We start from the raw sequence: 18,884 nt of genomic DNA on the forward strand, positions 1-18,884 counted from the left end.
GACTCTGGGCTCAGCGGCACCTGGGTATCTTGCTGCTTGACTGAGCTTCCCTGACCTCTGCTTGCACACCTGCGCGACGGGAGCCAGCACGCTGCTTGCTGCACAGGATGGTTGTGAGCAGACTGAGATCGTTTGCACGGAGGTGCCTGGCACACTGTGTCCTCGCCAGGAACAGAGTGGTGCCCGGGTGGGCTCTGGACATCCCCCCACTCCCACAGGACCGCCGCTTCCCCGTCGGGGCAAACCCCTTCAGCTCCCGGGCTCCGTCGGGGAGAATCTCCTCTCTTCTGGGTTTGCTAGCTCACGGCTGGCTCCATGCCTCCCCGGGACCCCCTCAAGGCAGGCTCTGGAAAGCCTGCCCCTGCCTGACCCACCACCCTGGGGCCACCACCTGGGGGCCAGATCTCCCGGTGGCGACCCCAGGAGCATCTCTCTCCAAACGCCTGCCGCGGCCTGGGCAGTTTCGGACCACGGCCTATTGGCAGAGCAGAGAGGATTGACGGATCTCGGGTCCAAAGAGTGATCAAGCCCTTCCCACTCCGTGACCCTCTCAGCCCACCCCACGCACCAGCTTCCCTTGGTGACTTTTACTCACGTCAGTACCCAAATCGGTGGACTTTAGGCCATTTCTGTAACCTAAAGTCCAGTTTAAGAGGCATAACCTTGTCCCCAGAGTTATTCCTGTGGAAGGACGAAGGGGACGTCACTCCAGTAATACACGTCTACACCTGTCCTCGACCTCACGGGGACGCTAGAGGATAAGACCGGCTTCTCCCCAAGGGACTGACAGTGCAGTGGCAAAGCTGAGACTGAGTGGGGACAGAGAAAGAACGCGGAACCCTGACTTGGGTGCTAGGGGCTGTAGGGACGCGGGGAAGCCCCTGGGGGGCTCCATCCCGTCCTCAACCCTCCCCTGCTTCACCTGCTTCCCCAGCACCTGGATTGGGCTCGGCGTCTGCAACCCAGAACACTCCACCTGGCTGATGGTCCCGCCCCGCCGCAGAGTCCTGGCGTCGTATTTCTCTAAAATGCTAATGGACAGCGTTGCTGCCGCCTGGGTCCTGCTTCGTCTGTCACGGTGTAGCCTGAGATCACGGGACACTGGAAGTCATTGGGCGACAGATCAGGAAATGAAGAAATACTTCATGGCCATTAAAACTCATGTTTTTAAAGACTAGACACATGGAAGAATCGCCTCACGAGGAAAAGAAATTTGGATTTGAACTCTGTGCCACACACGCAGGGACCACATGGAGTTCCCGAGAGCGGGGCTGCTGTGGTTTGGGAAACGCAACGAGAGCTGTTTCCCGTCGTAACATACAGGAGACTTTTTATGTTTGGTCTTTCTTGCTCGTCATTCATTTCCGAAGCCCAACAGAGCACCTGGCGTGGAGTCCGCCCCTCAAAATATTTGCTGGACATTATTGACGAATTCTTGTGTTTTTCATGATTTCCTAATTTTGTGCAGAAATGTTGCCGTAGATTGTGTTTCTCCAGAAGCAGATGCTGGGTAATGTCTGGAGGGCAGGGGGTTTGCTGGGAGGGGATCTCAGGCAGGGGGTGGCCGGCTGTGGTGGGAGGAGAGGCTGGGAGGGGAGGGAAGCCCAGTGGAGGGTCCCCACAGCAGGCAAGCGTGGTGGGCAGCGGTGGCTCGGGGACGCTGTGAGGAGCATGATTTCAAGTCAGCGTCCGAGGAGCGAGGAAGCTGCCGTGTGTCCTGGGCAGGGTGCTGAGCCCTCTGGTGCCAGGAGTAGGACACTCCCATCCTCCCTCCGAATGGCCAGTGCGGGAGCGGAGTGCGGGGAAGGGCCAGGGCTCTGGCAAGTCTGCGGCAAACACGAGGATTTAGAGATAATAGAAAAATGTTTAAAAAGCTTCACATGCAATTGTCAGTGCCCTTGAGTAAGTTCCAGAATCTCTCTGAGCGTCCGTTACATCAGGTGCCAAGTGGGAGAGAGCTGTGTGCACATGTGGGCTCCCCCTCAAATCCACGCGGAGGCCCTCAGCGCCAGCGTGACTGTCGGTGGAGGTAGAGATCGCAGACAGGAGCAGCGTTAGGTGAGGCCATAAAGGTCTAAACATGGGGCCCTCACCCCACGGAGCGGCTGTCCTTGGATGAGGGGAGCGTCTGGCGTGTGGAAAGGCAAGGCCTGCGAGGTCAGGCACAAAGTCCTCTTGTGTCTGGAGTCAGAGGGAAGCAGAGGCTACAAGAAATGAGACGCACACAGGAGGCTCTTTTGGGGGCACATGGGGAGGCAGACAGGTGCGATGACGGTGGGAGGGATGGGGAGGCCTCAGTCCTTCACCCCAGGCAGGGGACAGCTCGGTCCCCCTCTGAGGACACAGACTCCCCCCGCTGGCATCCCACTGGCGGCTAACCCCCAGCACAGCCTGGCCGCCCCCTGAGCTCCAACTCCACTAAGGCCCCAGACTGGGCCGCCCCCGGGGAGAGGGTCCAAGGCTCTTGTCTGAGAACCTTCCCCAGCGCAGTCCCCTCACGTGGTTTGGTTCTGCCTCTCGCAACTGCGTTTCTGCTTCTTTGTTCACCAGGAACGGACAGGCGCGAGTATTATCATGGATGTGCCGCCGTCGGTGTTAATGTGTGAGACCTGCTGTGGGGGAGGGCGGCGCGCACGTACCTGCGCACCCGTCGCCCTCACAGGGTCCTTGCGTGGCATGCAGTCCGGTTACAGCCCCACCGTGTGACGTCCAGGCGCTCAGCTGCCTCAGGCCAGGGTCTGCTGCTTTGCACGTGAGACGTTTGTTCGTTTAGGGTTGGGTTTGGGGAGGAAATGAAAGCTGTGCCCACACCCCCTGCCCAGGGCTCTGTTGACACTCTGAGACACGAGACCTCACGGGTGAGACACGGGGGTGGCTTCAGAGCCTGTCGGTCCTGGGAAGCCGGATGCTGGCCAGTGGCCGGAGGTGACCATGGGTGAGGCCAAGGCTCGGAGCTCTGAGCCTGGGTCCTGGCCTCTGTCCTGTCGCGAAGTGTCCCAAGCTCTCAGCTGGGCTCAGCCCTCCCCCTACCCGCGGCTCAGCTCCCCGCGAGGCTCCGGGGTCAGAGACCCCAGAATCGATCCTGGGCTCAGCCAGAATGTGCTGGAAGCCTCCGTCCCCTACATGGGCCGACAGCGCAGCTCCATGTTCCTGTACCAGTTCAGCCCTTCCCCCAGCGGCCGTGGATGCCCCAATTACCAGCAAGTCGTGAGAACTCGGAAGCAACTTTCTCTGCATATTAATGCGGCCGCGTCTGTGTGCACCAGCCAGTCGGCCCCCTGCGTGCCGCTCCCGTGATCTGCACTGCAGAACCAGGAAATTTCCTGGCTGGACCTTGGTGGGAAGTCGAAAAGCAATGTCAGCTTCTCCTGCTCTTAATTAGGGCTGGGCTTTCGCCGGTAAATCACTGATCGTTATCAATGAGCTTGTAATTTTATGTCCCAGGATTAGAGGCTGGTGATTAAAGCACAGAGCGTGGGGCTGGGCATTCCTTTCATCTCCGTAATTCATTCCACCAACCTTTTCCTATAGCGTCGCTGGGACGGCCTGAGTGGTGACGTCCCCTTCCTTTTGGGGGAGCATAGGCCTGTGTGCCCTTGACGTCAGCAGTGGTCAGCCCTCCTGGCTGTGAGGGTGAGCTGGTGGCTCGTCTGGGCTTGTTCAGAGAGGTGGCATGGGCCGGCCTGGGAGTTCCATCTCCTGCTGGCATCCTGGGCAAGCCGATGGCTGTGTCAGAGGCCACGGCTGCGGCAGTCCCACACGGTGCAGGCGAGCTCACGGGCTCCATCAAAACCACGCCAGGATGGGGAGTCCTCAGCTCCACTCGGGCCCCGCTGCTCCGACAGGACCCTGAGCTGGGATCCCTCTGTTGGGCAGAGCTGGCCATTTGGTCCCCCCTCCTCCCCATTCTTCCTCTGCAACACCTCACTCGGCCTCTGCTGGTCTCCGTCCAGTGGTGGGGGGGACATCTTTCCCCACTTTGAGGGCTGGGTTTGGGGCTCAGTCCCCCTGCCCAGCACTATGCACTCCCCTGTGTGGCCTCGACCATTGGCTCAGGTACAGGGTAACCGTGAGTGGGTCCCGGGAAGCTCAAATCTGCCGGGCGTCCTGGCTTATCGTGGAGCTACAGCCCACAGACCGGGGGACACCCATGGCTGGGTATGGACACCGTCCACGTCCCGAGTCTTGAGAGAATATGGGGGACCGGGAAGGGGCTTTGGATATTCTTGAGAAGAAAGGCAGGACGGAACATGTAGAGCCAACCGGGGAAGCAATATTGATGAGCCTCCGAACTAGTGCACTGAACGGAGGCTGCGGGTTCATTCGAGCTGGAGGCTGCCTGACCACTGCCCAGTGGCTCTCGGGCAAGACTTCCTGGCACAGCGGGGCTGTGTGGGTCCCACAGGCAGGTTCAGTGTCCATCCCCTCCCAGCCCTGCTCCCCTGTGTTCCCTTCCAGGAACTGGATTCCTGCCTGTCCCCAGCAGGGGCATGACGCAGTTGTCAGAAAGGTAAGGTTGCAGGCAGGTGGTGACACCTGTTACTGTGTCTCCTTCCCAGATGCTCCGGCAAGTGGCCGTGAGCTCTGAGTGTGACCTGGAGCTCGTGGAGGAACCCGGCCTCTCCTCTCATCACGTCACTCCGGGGAAGCCTGCAGCCCCAGGTCCCATCTCTGTCCCATTCCGGTGCCTCCAGTACAGTGGCCGGCCTGCCCTAGACCCCGGCCCCTCCCTGTACCTCTGTCTTGTGCCCCACTCGGCTGCCAGGGGCATGAGGACAGGCCTGGGTGGTGTCTAATCCTTTCCCTATGCCAGGTGCCCTCAGCAGTGTCCCTTATGGCCGGGGACACGTGGCCTTAGGGCCAGTGTAGGGGAGGCGTGGGGCAATGTTTTACACCGCTGAAGGACTCAGCCCAGGACCCACCCTCTGTTCCCCATTCTCTCTAGACATCTCACTTTGCTTTTTCCTTTATGAAAAAATCATCAAAGCCCGTGGATGGCTGGCAGCCTTTCTGAAAGCTGGGAGGACAGATGCAAAGGAGAGGAGCCCGCCGAGATGCAGATAAGCTCAGGGCTTCTGACGGAGGCAGGCCTAATTAAAACAAATCTTTAAAGCATAGAACCCAGACACTGGCACCGGAGGGAGAGGAGATCTGTGCGAGGGACACTCCTCCTTAGGTGAGCTGCCTGTGATGCCGGCCGTGCACCTGCTCCCCCCCACCCCGAGCAGCCCCGGCTTCATGGCCCCTTCCTTCTCCACCTGGAAACCTGCAGGCAGAGCTCTGGGAGACCCGGCACACAGCCAGCAGGGAGACCCCTTAGGCAGCAGCTCAGTCAGGTGTCTTGCCTTCCTGAGGCTCCTGAAGGGGTTTTCTGGGTCCAAGCCCACATCTCAACAGGGCCGTCCTTCAGATGCGCCCGATGCCTGCCTCCCTTCGAACACTCCCGTCTTCGAACACTGGCCCTTCCCATCGGCACCCCGGGAGACGGTCCTAAAGGACCTCAGAGCCCATGCTACGCTCTGGCCCGAGGTTCTGAGGCTGAGCTGAGCCCGTGGTGACTTGACCCTGCCCTGACTCCCACCCAGAGGCGGTCCCCAGCTGTGGTTTCTGTCCTTGCATTCTACCTTACGACTTTTGTTTTGTGTTATGCTTTCAGGGAACGATGACACAACGTAAGACTAAGTATTAACCACTGAAAACGTGGGACTCATGGCTATGTGGTGGGTTCACAACATTGTGCAGCGACCTTTACCTCGTTCTGAGACAGTCTTGCCGCCCCAAAAGGAAACCCCACACCAGCTAGATCCTGGTCCCTCCCTCCTCCAGCCCCGGGGCGGCCCCGAGTCGGCTTCCCGTCTCTGTGGATTTAGCTGCTCTGGACATTCCCGCACAGATGGGATTGTACAGTATGTGGGCTCTCATGTCAGTCTTCCTTCCCGTGACATGCCTCCACGTGCACTAGAAAGTGCAGACCTTCCTAGTCCGTCCTTTGTTCCTGCTGTGGCCGAGGGACATTGCATTGCCCGTGTGTACCCCTCCTGCTTATGCGATCGTCTGTCCGTGGACCTCTGGGTCCTTCCCACCTCTTGGCTGTCACGAGCAGTGCTGCCCTGAGCACTCGTGGACCAGGATCTGTTTGTCTCTGTCTTCGGTTCTTGGGAGTCTGTGCTGGGAGCGGGAGCGCTGGGTCACACGTGGTTCTGTGTCTAACGCCCAGAGGGAGTCCCGGTCGGGGTCAAGTTCACCGCTCCAGGGCCCAGGCAGGTGCTTGTGGGAATGTCTTCATGGGGTCAGTGGGGTTCCAGTGCGGGGCATGGGTTGAGATCTCTAGAGCCCTCAATGTAGGGCTATGGGGGGCCCTGGGGCCACTTCTGGCCGTTGGGTGGTACCGACATTTGTGTGCCTTCGTCTGCAGGTGGTGCACTACCATGCAGTGGCCGGTGGCCGGCTCCGTGCTGGCGTCGTCACCCTTTAGTGAGACTGCTTTCGTTGCTACGTGGAGACTCCCGCTGTTGCTAGGCTGTCTTCTGTTTCATGTGTATCTCACCATTTCTCCCCCTGGCAAATAATCAGCACCCAATTAATTCTGAATTTCTCATTGTTTGCTGCAGCTGTCGAGCTCCTTGCACGAGCAGCGGGTGATGGCTCGGTGTTTTCCCCGTAATGAACTGTGAGGATCTGCTGGGTCACTCCTAGTTTGGGGGAGAAGAGCAAATGAGAGCGACAGGCCTGGACACACGGGGAGAAATCGAGAGAGACAGAGAGAGAACGAGAAGAGGGTGGGGAGATGCAGGAGCACAGAGTGAGCAAGGGAGAGGCGGAGAGAAACGAACATAAAGACAAAAGGATTTAGAAACAGACACAGGCGCATCAGAGTCAGTCACAGATGGATACACCGGGACGCTCAGAGAAACACAGTTGCAAAGGCACAGAGAGAGAGATCGACATCCCCCGACACACACACCCACGGAGATAACACAACAAGGGGCGCAAAGACGCAGAGACAGAGAGCAGGAAACAGAAGCTGGGTGACTCCACAGCCCATCGGGTCTGGGTCACCAAGGGGCAGTAGGGCGGGGCGGGGGGATCAGAGGATGACCAGAGCTGACATCACTGACACACAGACACCCAATGCAGTCCCAGGAGACACTCAGGAATCACCTCCCTGATCACCCACACACCAGCCCCCCCAGCAACCCCATTCTCCAGGCGGGGAAACTGAGGAGGTTCAGAATGATTAGATGCTGCGCACAGGTCCACACAGCCGGGGAGAGGCGGGGTGAAGTGTGGGACCCAGAGTTCTCCCCCTCTAAAGCCCCAGTTCTTTTCTTTTTTTTTTTTTTTGGACGACACATCAGCATCTCTACTCCAGGGAACTGGCCAATTCCGACCAGAACAGCAATCAGGAACATAATTAAAAATATGGAACGCTTCACGAATTTGCGTGTCATCCTTGCGCAGGGGCCATGCTAATCTTCTCTGTATCGTTCCAATTTTAGTATATGTGCTGCCGAAGCGAGCACTAAAGCCCCAGTTCTTAACCCCCATACCCTACCACTCCCCGGGAGACCCACACTTTCCTATCGGTTGTGTTATTCACAAGCTGTGCGGCCACAGGCGAGCCCCTTTGCCTCTCTGGGCCAGCTGGATCCCGGGCTCGCTCCACCTGAGTCCTAGCCCGGGGTTCCCCAGATTCTGCTTCTGGACATTTCCACGTCTCCTCCTCCCCCCAGCTCAGTCCTTCTGTGTCATTAGGAAACCGTCGGAGACCCTCTCTCCCATTCCTGCTGTAAGACTCATTATCACATCAGGCTGCAAGTTGCCTTGAACAGGGGAAGAGGTGACAGGCTTGTTCCTGGGACCAGAAGGGCGTTGGCCTCGGGAAGAGGGCCAGTCTGGAGGGGAGATATTTTGGGAGAACAAGACAGCTCCAGCTTGAGCCAAGATGCACCAGCAGGGACCACACCAAGTAGCTGATCCTGTCCTGTTCACCTCTGGGGTACAGTGGGAGTCGAAAAGGAGGGATGGGACACCCCCCTTCTTCCGTGTCCCGGCCCCTGTCCGTGCGCCTTTGCTTCCACTGTCCAGAACTGAGGTCTGGCCAGTCAATAATTTGTCTGACTTGACTGTAAGCCGCACGAGGGTGTGACTTTGCTGGCTGTTTGTTTGCTGACCGCCTTGTCTCCAGGGTCTGGTGCGTAACAGCTACTCAGTAAACGTTTGCTGGAAGAATGACTGCAGGTCTGGGTAACGATTCTCAGACCCTCAATGTCTCCAGTGTTGGCTGTCCTCCGGCGGGGGCGGGGTGGGGGGCCCTGCAGAAGCTGGGGGACCCTCCCAGTCTCTTTCAAGAAAAAATGCTTTAGAAATGGCGGTGAGCTTTCCAGTAGGAATGTTCCATTTGTGCTTCAGCTCGGTGGGACCTGGAGAACAGCCTGGAGGGGGAGACTGGCGGCCCGAGCTCTGAGGAGGAGAAGACAGTGTTACTGACACCCGGTGGCGTTGGAACCTGCAAAAGCGCTATCGAGATGGGAACATGCTGTGAACATCAACAAAACTGCCAAGTTCACCAACTTTTTTTTTTCTAATTTTAATTTTTTTTCAGTTAAAGATCTTGCTTGCTTGAGTGTTTTTTCCCAAACTCCCAGAGCTCCCTGGAAGTCAGTCAATATGACATTATTGTCATTTGGGGAACAGTAAACCTTTGAAAAATGCCTTTTGCATTCCGGATTTATGGAGACCATTTGAACTGTGGTGAGTCCTGAAGAGCCCTTCGAAACACAGTGTTTTGATTTTCTCAATAATTTCTCGAGGATCATTAGAAACGGGGATTCAAGAGCCGGGATGGATTTTCCCCCCAGGCCGCATGCTTGTCGAGAAGCATGATTTATCTGGGGCTGTCTGTGAAGATGCAGGGGACAGGCAGAGGTGTCCACTCAGCACTTTCGGGGAAGCTCACTCCGGAGGCGACGGGTCTGCCTGGATCCAAACCCTGGAAGAGTGGGCGAGAGCCCGTCTCTAAGTGGGGCGCCCTCCGCTCACCCGGGGCGGGCGAGTCACGGGCTTTTCACTCCCGGGGTTGACACACTTCATCCTGGTCCCCCCTCCACCCCCACCACTGCTCAGAGCAGGCCAGCCAGGCGACCTTCAAGTGTCCTTCCAATCCCGTGAGGTGTGGGGATTCGGGGTTCAGCTGCCAGCTCGTTATTTAAGTGCAAATCTTTCTAGTCCGTGTCTCTGATGCGGGTTCTGGGAGCCTGGAAGTGGGTGGGGTTGGTCAGGGTCAGGGTCTGGGGTGAGGCAAGAGGGAGCTTCTGGAGAACCAGTTTGCTGGCCTCCTTTTCTCTTCTCCAAGGGACCCTTGCAGGGGCATCCCCAAGGGCATGACGGAGTTTCTGACTTTGCCAGCAGGTGCCGTGCGAGCAGAGGCCGTGGGAGCAGAGGCCGTGGGAGCCGAGGCCGTGGGTGCCTAAGGTCCTGGCTGGCGCTCAGGGTGCTGTGACCCCTCGGAAGCTGGCTTGGGATGTCATTCGAGGCAGGGACGGACAGGTGTCCTGTTGCTAGGCTCCTCCCTGGACTGGGACTCCTGCACATGCCACGCCTTCCCCCGTGAGGGCACATGGCCCAAACCTATGGGTGCGTATTTTGGGATTCGGCTCAGGGCATCCTCCCCTGGGATTGCTAGGGCCTGTCCCGCGGTCAGTGGCCCTTCCCACCCTCTGTACGGCCAGTACCGCACTGTGAAGGTGCACACGTCTGCCTTCCTTAAACGCCTGGGGGCTGTAGGAAGAGCCTCCTTCCTTCCCGCAGCTCCAGTGCCCAGCACGGAGCAGGTGCACAGGGGAGAGGTGGCTGAATTATTTTGCCCCATCAGACCTGGAGTCCTGCAGGCCTGAGTTGGAACCGTCCCTCTGCTGTTGGTTAGCTCCGTGAGCTTGGGGAGTCCTCACCTCTGGTCCTGCCCTGAAGAAGGTTGAGAAAATGGGATGTGGGGAATGGACTCTTCAGACTGAAAATAGTGGTAGCAAGTGTGCACAGAACCACCGGTTGTGGGCTCCAAGCACTTTATGTATATCAACTGTTTAAATTCTCACCCTCCTCCCGTCATACAGACGAGGACCCTGAGCCTTAGACGTTAAGCCCCTTGCTAAGATCACGCAGCTAGAAAAGGGCACAAGTGGGATTTGAACCCAGAAAATGTGGCTCCTGTGTCCATAGGTGAAGTCTTAATTAAGCCTCTATATTTACTGCTGACCACTTTATTTCAACTGATCCTCACTGAAATCCAACCCGGTCTTGTTTCTGCGAGAGATGAGGAAATCCAGACTCAGAGAGGGTAAGTCATTTCTCTAAGGTCTCACAGCTAGTAAGTGGCGGAGCCGGGATCCCAGCTGACTCGACTTTCCTACTGCTCGGCGCTTCCCGACTCCCAGACGAGCGGAAGCCCAGAGAACAGGAATGTCATCCCCGAAGCCATGTGGCAGGTTGGCGGTGGGGCCGGACTGCAAACCAGGCTCCTCTTGACGACTGCTTTGTAACAACAGCCCCTCACCGAACCTTAGCAATGTAGCACTTGCATGACTTTATTCCTTGCCGCTTGGTGGGTTCTGTGAGTTCTTTTGGGCTCGCGCACGGGGCTGCGCTCACTGGAGGTTCCTGGGGCCTGGCTCCCGGGCCAGGCAGCAGGTGGGGTTCTGGCCGGCAGCGGGGGCTCCTGGTCTCTCCAGCATGTGGCCTCTCATCTCCCCCTCAGCAAGATGGGCTCCGTGGTGGTCTCAGGGCGGAAATCGGGTGAGAGCAGACCCTCTGCTCAGGGGCCAGCCCAAATCTGGTGCGGATCTCTCTTGCACCGAGTTCTACTGGTAGAAGTACAGCCAAACCTTGTGGATTTGGGCCACCGTCCATCTCCACCTTCTGCGCGGCTGGCATGGGGGGCAGGGCTGGCTCTGAGATGCCCCAGCCTCACCTCACGGGCCTCTGACCCACTCTGCGGTCCTTCCCGCCCAGCCTCACAAAATGGGTGCTTTCTCCACAGGCACAACTCCCTGGCAGACCTCCAGGGGCTGAAATGACAGACTGTTCCCAGCTAAGTGGGAAAAACTGTACCTGGAAGCATCACAGATGGGGTTGAGTGTTTAGGATAATTAAGAAAAATGTGCAAATCTTTGTTTGGTTTTATTTCCAAGACCGGTGGGGAGGGGGACCCGGCTCAGGAGGAAACCCCACAGACAGGAACCCAGGTGCACGCCAAAGGAGAAAGGTCGTGTCTCGGTGGTGGTGGTGGGGGGTGGTCTGCACCATGTGAAGGGGCTACTGTTTTGGGGATGGAGGGTGAGCAGAGACAATGTGTGTAACCCATTAGCTGTGATGTCAAACAAAATGGGGGAAAGAAATCCCACTTCCAGGCCCCACAGAATTGAACACGGGTCCCCAAGAGGTGTCTAGACACCCACGTCCACAGAAGCGTTATTCAGGAGCCGAAAGGTAGAAGCAGAGGATGAGCGGGTCAGCAGATGTGGTCCCTCCACATGAGGGGTAGCATCCAGCCTTATAAGGGGAGGGCACTGTGACACCCGCAACAGAGTGGAGGGGACATTGTGCTGAGTGAAATAAGCCAGTCACAGAGAAGGAAAAATACTGTGAGGTCTCAGGGGGACGGAGGGTTCAGGGGGTCAGGGGTCACTGTGGAATGGGGACAGAGCATCCTTTTGGGGAGATGGGAGGTCCTGGAGATGAGCTGTAGTACAGTCCGCCCACGGGGAATGGGCTCGGTGCCCCCGAACTGGACACGGACAGACAGTGAAGGTGGTACATTTTGTGGGATGTGTGTTTTACCACAATTAAGAAAAAAGACCCCTCGAAGCCCAGTGGCACAGATAATTGGGGAGCTGGCAGGACATAGGGATGTGGGCCTGGGAACCATGGTGTGTGTGCAGAGGAAGGACAGGGAGGTTCCATGGACAGTGGGAGGGAGACCCCGGGCAGGGGAGGGGCTGGGAACTCACTGAGCAGGTCAGGGAGCCCCGAGGTGCCAAGCACAGGTGAGAAGTGCTTACATCAAAACGACTTTTTTCTCAAAAGCAAGAAAAAGCAAGAAATGCAGCCATGTCTTTCTGCAGCTGTGGGTCCATGGGGTTCCACGGTGAATAGCAAATAAACCCTTTTTAGGGAAAAATAGACACATATGTCTATTTCTTATGGATTGAGCAATAGAAGCCCTAACCCTTCTCTCTGGCAGGCGCTGCGGTCCCTCCGTGGTGCCGAGTCCCCAGACTTGCGCCTGCCGGGGCGTCGCCCCCCCGTGTTCTGCGAGGAGCCTCGCCCCAGGGAGGAGGGAGGTCGTGTCCAAGCTCGTGCAGGTCTCCCCTGGAGCTTTCTTCCTCCAGAGGCTCGCCTCATTTGGAGGTAAGAGAGGAGACGGCGCGGCTAAGGAGGGGCGTCCATGGAGCTGTGTCCGAACCCCACCCCCCGGGAAGGGGGAGTTTTTCCCAGTTGTGCCAGGAAGAGCCTTGTGCTCCACACCCAGGCATCCTGGGGGTCCTTCGTCCATTGCTCAGACCCCCAAGCTGGGGTGTTGGGGAATGAGGGTTTGGAATTAGTCTGGATGGACCCTCGTCAATGAGCTTCTGGCTTTGCAAGGTTCAGCTGCTCCCATCGCACGCTTTCACTGACACTCACACTTGGGGTGCACGAGACCTCCGGAAGGTGGGCATGAGGACCTGAGGGAGGGTTGGGGGCCAGGACCCCAGATAGACCAGTGTCGGAGTCCAGAAAGGAGGAGGGAGGCAGGCAAGGGAGGTTGAGGGTAGAGGCTGAGAAGCAGAAGGGAGGCAGGGAGCCGCTTGTCGCCCGGGTGCCAGGCCACGAAAGCGTGAGAAGGAGGAGCCAGCGAGCTAGGGGGGCTGAGGGCATGGGATGTCGGTATGCAGCAGAGTGAGGCCTTCTGACGACCCTGGTGACCAGTGGCCTTGGACAGCTGATAAGGAAGCTGGGCTGCACCGTGCAGATGCCTGGGGTGGGGACTGCATCTAAGCTTTTGCCCGAGGGGCTTCCATGAGGATGCAAACCAGGATTCTGTACACGACATCTTTATGTGCTAGTTATTTTTGCTGTTAACCCACGTGGTTGTGCCTAGTAATTACAGGGTAAAGGGAATTAAGAAAGACATAATTTCTCCCCATCAGCACCTGACTGTTCTGCGTCTCCCACCTGGCACTGGCAGCCAGGTCTCTGCCTTCACAGGTCCCGCTTTGATTTCAGTCACGCAGCAAAGGAATTTGAAACACTTTCAAAGTGATTAGAGAGAGGAAGGGATTGCACATTTGTGTTCAATGCAATAATTACATGAACTGTTTTTGGCCATTGGGCTCTCAGGAGGAAAGTCCCTATGGTCGCTGTGGGATGTGGCTGGGTGACAGCCAGTAAGGCAGCAGGGGCAGAGGTGGCCATGACTCTGCAGGTGCAGGTGCAGGAGGTGGATGCAGGTGAGGTGTAAGTGCAGGTGGAGATGCAGGTGCAGGTGCGGGGGTGGGCGCAGCTGCAGATGCCAGGGGCCAGTGCAGGTGTACATGCAGGTGCTGGTGCGGGGGGTGGGCACAGCTGCAGATGCAGGTGCAGGTATAGGAGGTGGGTGTAGGTGCAGGTGTAAGTGCGGTGCAGGTGTACATGCAGGTGCAGGTGTGGGGGTGGGTGCAGGTGTGGGTGCAGGTGTGGGGGTGGGTGCAGGTACAGGTATACATGCAGGTGCAGGTGCGGGGGTCGGTGCAGGTGCTGGGGCAGGCACAGGTGTACATGCTGGTACAGGTGTGGGGGTGGGTGCAAGTGTGGGTGCAGGTGTGGGTGCAGGTGCAGGTGCCGGGGCAGGTGTACCTGCAGGTGCAGGTGCGGGGGTGGGTGCAGGTGCAGGTGTACATACAGGTGCAGGTGTGGGGGTGGTGCAGGTGCAGGTGCCAGAGGCAGGTGCAGGTGTACATGCAGGTGCAGGTGTGAAGGGTGGGTGCAGTTACAGGTACAGGTGCCAGGGGCAGGTGCAGGTGTACATGCAGGTGCAGGTGCAGGGTGTGGGACCAGCCAATTGCCACGTTAATTACAATGATGACGATGACGGATACTGTTTATTGAGGATTTGCCTCTTGTCCAGTGTTCTCTTTGAACTTTCCTAAAGTCCGACGAGGTGGGCGTTATGCTCCTTGTAATAAAGTAACTGAGGTCCAGAGAAGTCAGTCTCTTATTCCACGTACACACCTGGGAAATGGCAGAGTTTGGATATGGGGTCGGTCCTGTCGAATTACAGAAACCACTCAGGTGCCATCACCCCTTTTCCACGTAGCCCTGGATTGGGATGCTGGTGAATTATTTCTGCAAAACTCTGGGACACGAAGGAATTGGTGTGGCTCGTCCCTCACCAGGTGGGACGTAGCTCCAGAGGCTCAGGGCGGGGCATTGGGGAGGGCTGTAGAGGTTGAAAGCATGACCCAGAGGAAAGATGGAGGGAGCGCACAGAGTGAGAAGCCCGGTGGTCTGGGCAAATTTTTCTCTCCACCCTCCATCTTAATTTCCATTCGCTCCTATAACAAATCACTAGGACAGAGGGACTTGAAACAACACACAGTTTCCATCTGCCAGTTCTGGGGTCTGAGATGGGCGGGCAGGACTGCATGGCTGGTGCGCGCCTGGGGGGGTGCTAGCTCCTTGCCTCCCGCAGCCTCTGGAGCTGGCCCGTGTTCCTCTGCTCGCGGCGGTGTCTTACTCTGACCGCCCCACGTCGTGCCTCCTCTCCGATGCACGCTCTCCCGGCGGCGAACCGCCTCATGTCTGGCCTCTTGTTTGCAACGTGACTAGGCTGAGATTTCCCCCATCCCGTCTCTCACTGGTTCTGTCCTCGATTTCACTCTTTGCTCTTGCATTTTACTACGAGCAGCAAGAGGAAACCAGGCCACCCCTCCAGCACTAGGCTTGCAGATCTCACCTAAACACGCGAGCCCGTTGCTCACAGCCCCGTCAGCACAGGATGGCCAGACTCCCGTCGGCTGCGCTGTCTGCCCTCAATGAACAGAGACCCCCTTTCCTGCAGACCCGCATTTCCTGAGCGGTGCCAAAGCCACCTCCCTGCTCTGCGTATCTGTTACCGCAGAGCCTGCCTCCAGAGCAGAGTCCACGTGGGACAGCGCGTTCGGTCAGAGGGACGCTGCTGGCGGGAGACCTGTGTTGGGAGGTTCCGTGGTTGTGGGGTCGCCTGGGCAGGGCTGGAAGCTGCAGGGCGGGCCACGGGGAGGGCGGGGAGAGGTCAGAGGGCAGGAGCAGTCTGCCTCTTGGGGCATCTGGCGATACTCCCGTGGGTGCTGGTGCTATTCGCTGCCCACTCTTCCTCTCCCAGGCGCTTCTGAGGCATCTTGGACCTCCAGGGCTGTCCTTCGTGGGGTGTTACCGCATGACAAAGGGCACCAGAACTCAGTGCCCTAGACCTAGCGTGTGATCTCCCAGTCAGGGCCGGCAGGGGCATGTGGATCCGCTCTTCTGGACCATGGCTGGTGGGCGGGTCAGCTCCAGGCTGTGGGTTTGGTTCACGGCTCCTCCTTAGGAAGCCCGGGTTCGGGGGACGCCCGAGCACGTCCTTCCTATGGTGGGTCCCCGGGGTGTTCAGGGGCCCAGGCCTAACCAAGCAAGCGCATTTTCCGCCCCCCTCAGGCTGCACACCTTTGGCCTCAGCAAGTCACTGCCCGGCCCGGAGCTGAGGGGGTGACACGGACTGTGCAGAGCACGTGGTGTGGCCAGGGAGAGGGCACGCTGTCCCACAGTGAGGGGTTGACCATGGGGACATGGAATTCGGCATGTCTCCCCCGTTCCAGCTCTGGGGATTCCTTCCCCAGCCCCTCCCTAGGGGGGCAGTTATGGCGATCCCTTGGCCTCTGATTCCCAGTGATGTCCTCCCCCACAGCCTGCCTTTTGGGTCCCCGTTGCTCCACTGGGCACCCCCTTGGGGAATCTTCTCTAAGACCACCTTGCTGTCCATGGCCCGATGGCGTGGCCACAGGCCACCTCAGCCAACTTCTGCCCATGAGGTCTTTTGACAGGACTCAGACGCCGAGTTCCACGGGGATGTGAAGCACGGGGTCCCAGAGCCCCGGTCACCAGCACCCCCATCCCTCTCCTTTGGGTCCCTGAGCCTGGCCGGGTCTCCATTTGTGCCAGAAAGATCGATGGTCACGTTTGGGGTCATCGGCCTTTTTCCCTCGGCTCCAAGTCATTTTTCTCTTTCCCGGTCCAGCTTGTCTCCCACGCCACTTGCTTCCAGCACACGCGCCCCCGGTGTCTGGAGCCGAGATGCTCTCCGGCAGCTCCGTTGTGCTGCCCGAGGCCACGCTGCCGCGTGAGCTGCTCATTAGGCCGTTACCTCCCCTTCCCTGCGGTAACCCAGGGTGGCCCCGTCTCCTGCTGAAGGACCTGGGTCTTGCCCCCCTGAGCTTTGAACCCGGAGGCTCTGGCCGGTCGGGCTCCAGAGCATCAGGGCGAAGACTCCCGGGCCGGGGTGGGATGTGTGGTTTACACTGCGTCCCATGGCGGGTCAGTCTGGGCCATCGCAGGGGTGAGTGTGGACAGTGATCATACCCACAGGTACCCGCCGGAGGAAATGAAACGTAACTCGGTAATGGTAGGCAAATGTACAGGATTGTTACTTCTGCCCGCCGGATCGTTACTTCCCAGCGTAGCCGGGTAACTTCGGGGTCAAGTCCAAATTGCCTGTTTTATGCTTCTGTGGGTCTAAGTATGAGGCAGGAGCATGACGGGTCAAGGAGCCCATGCAGGCCACCCCCCCCCCCACCCCGCCGTTCCCCACCATGCAGCCCTCAGAGGCCTGGCCCAGCGCGGCCCAGATGGGGGCCCTGTGTCCATCCTCTTCCTTCTGTGACTGGAGGCAGCCCCCGCCCTGCCTGCCCCCGAGTGAGTGAGGGTCACAGCTCAGCGGGGACACTGCTAACGGGCTCACCCTGCCCAGACCACTCCCTCGCGCTGTGAGCCCCATGGGGTTTGGAACACTGGCCGAGGCCCCTCCCCCGCTGTCCTTTCTCTGGGCCTGGCTCCGGGCTCCCTTGGAGTGGGGGGCCCTGACGCATAGCAGAGGCTCTCAGCAAATGTTAGCTGGAGACGAGGCGATGAGAGGGGAGGCAGCCCCCAAGGGCCCCCACTCAGGCTTCCAGGGGAGGTTGAGGCCCAGATCTGCTGCACAGAGAGCTTCCGTGCGAGGCCGGACCCCAGGACGCCGCCGCCTTGGCCGGCTCTCCCAGCAGAACAGCTGGCTGGAGGCTGCCTTGGGCACGTGCGCCTCTGGAAGGAACGTTCTGGTGCAGAATAGAGGCTGCCCAGAGGATGAGCCGACTCCTTATTTTTTCTTAAACTGTTTCTACTCCCCTGGGAGGTTTATTCCACGGCCGAGGGCTTTGTGCACCTGCCCAGGGGAGCTGAGTTTGGGTTCGGGCAAGGCAGCTCCAAAGTTGGAGTTCTGTATGATCAGCCTCTCGTATAGAGAGTGACAGAGGCTTAGAGACCCGCCCAGGGCCACACGGTCGGGGTGCAGCCGGCAGGGGCCTGGCTGGACTCGGGCAGCTTTTAGCCCTACATGTGCTGCCTGCCCAGGCCCCGCACGTGCGCCCCAGCTGCACTGACGCCACAATCATGTGTGCATCCACCTGCGCTCACCTGCGTGGCCCACGGCCTTCACCTGGAGCTCCCCCGGGGAGCAGAGGGTGAGTGCCTCCTGCCTGCCTCTCCCACCAGCCCCGTGAGGCACCTGCAGCCGGCTTCCTGGTTGGCCGCGTGGGCCAGTGGACGGATGACTGTGCTGAGAATCCCCCAAGGAAGCTGGTTAGACTCCCGGACCCCGTCCCTCGCCCCTGCCCTGCTCCAAGATCCCGACTCAGGAACTGGGAGTGGGCACACACACCTGCCTTTGAAGCGGCTGCCCGGGCCATGGGGTGCCCATTCTGATGCCCGTGACAAACAGACTGCCCTCTGAGAGGCCCAGGGGCACGGAAGAGAAATTTTCTGGTCACCGGGCAGGGGCAAGCGTGTCCTTTATTCTGTGGGTGGTGGGAGCCACGGAAGGTATTTGAGCTTGGGGAGGAGAAGCTATCCAGAACTGTGCTTTGCAGAAATTGCTTCCTTGCCCAGTGAGGTCAACCACTTCCTCTCTCTCTCTCTCTCTTAATCTGTCTCTCTCTCGGTCCACGAGACTGATGAACAAGACAGATTCGGGCTCAGCTGGGAGCAGCCTCTCTGGCAGCATGCAGGCCATTAGGGGCTCCCGCTCTTCCCAAACAGCTTGTTAGCTCATTCGAGCCCTTCGTGGGAGGCTCCCTCTGCTGTAATCGGACCTCCCCGCAGCCGTTCCTGGCCATGAGTCTTGTGAGCTGTCAGGCGAGGCTGTGGATTTGTAGGATGGACGGCGAGGCTCATTTTCCATCGGCAAGACCAGGAGGCGAGCCCCTGCGGGACTCCAGCCAGCGGGAACGGCCCGTTTGCAAGCAGGAGGGAGCAGTGAGTTCAACGGGAACTACGCACAGGACAAGAGGAGGCGGTTGTACTGGGCTTGCACCTGCTTATCAAGGGGAACCGTGACAGCTCGTTCCAGCTTCCTGCCTCCCCTCGCTGCTTGCGTTTTGGAGGCAGTACTTTGAGCAGTATGTGGGCATGCCAGGTTAGCCCCGTGGGAGGGGCGTGCGTGGCCATCCAGAGCCAGAACCGCAGAGCATACCCGGACTTCAGGTCCTGGCTCGACGGCACAGGGGGTGTTGGGAGGCCCGGTGCCCAGCTGGGGCCCCGAGATCCGGATTTTAGGAGCGGCTCCCCTGTGCTTTTCCTCCTGCTGCTTCGCTGACATCCCCCCC

The 18,884-nt window shown here is 58.8% G+C and overlaps 1 non-coding gene across 1 annotated transcript; it reads right to left on the reverse strand.

Annotated features, from left to right (window-relative positions):
* Positions 1-7,416: 7,416 nt before the first annotated feature.
* Positions 7,417-7,523, reverse strand: LOC125088309 (U6 spliceosomal RNA). The gene has a single exon (XR_007123693.1). It is a non-coding gene; the product is annotated as a U6 spliceosomal RNA (small nuclear RNA).
* Between the last annotated feature and the right edge of the window lie 11,361 nt (positions 7,524-18,884).

This window comes from Lutra lutra, chromosome 16 (assembly GCF_902655055.1).
Source record: "Lutra lutra chromosome 16, mLutLut1.2, whole genome shotgun sequence".
NCBI lineage: Eukaryota > Metazoa > Chordata > Mammalia > Carnivora > Mustelidae > Lutra > Lutra lutra.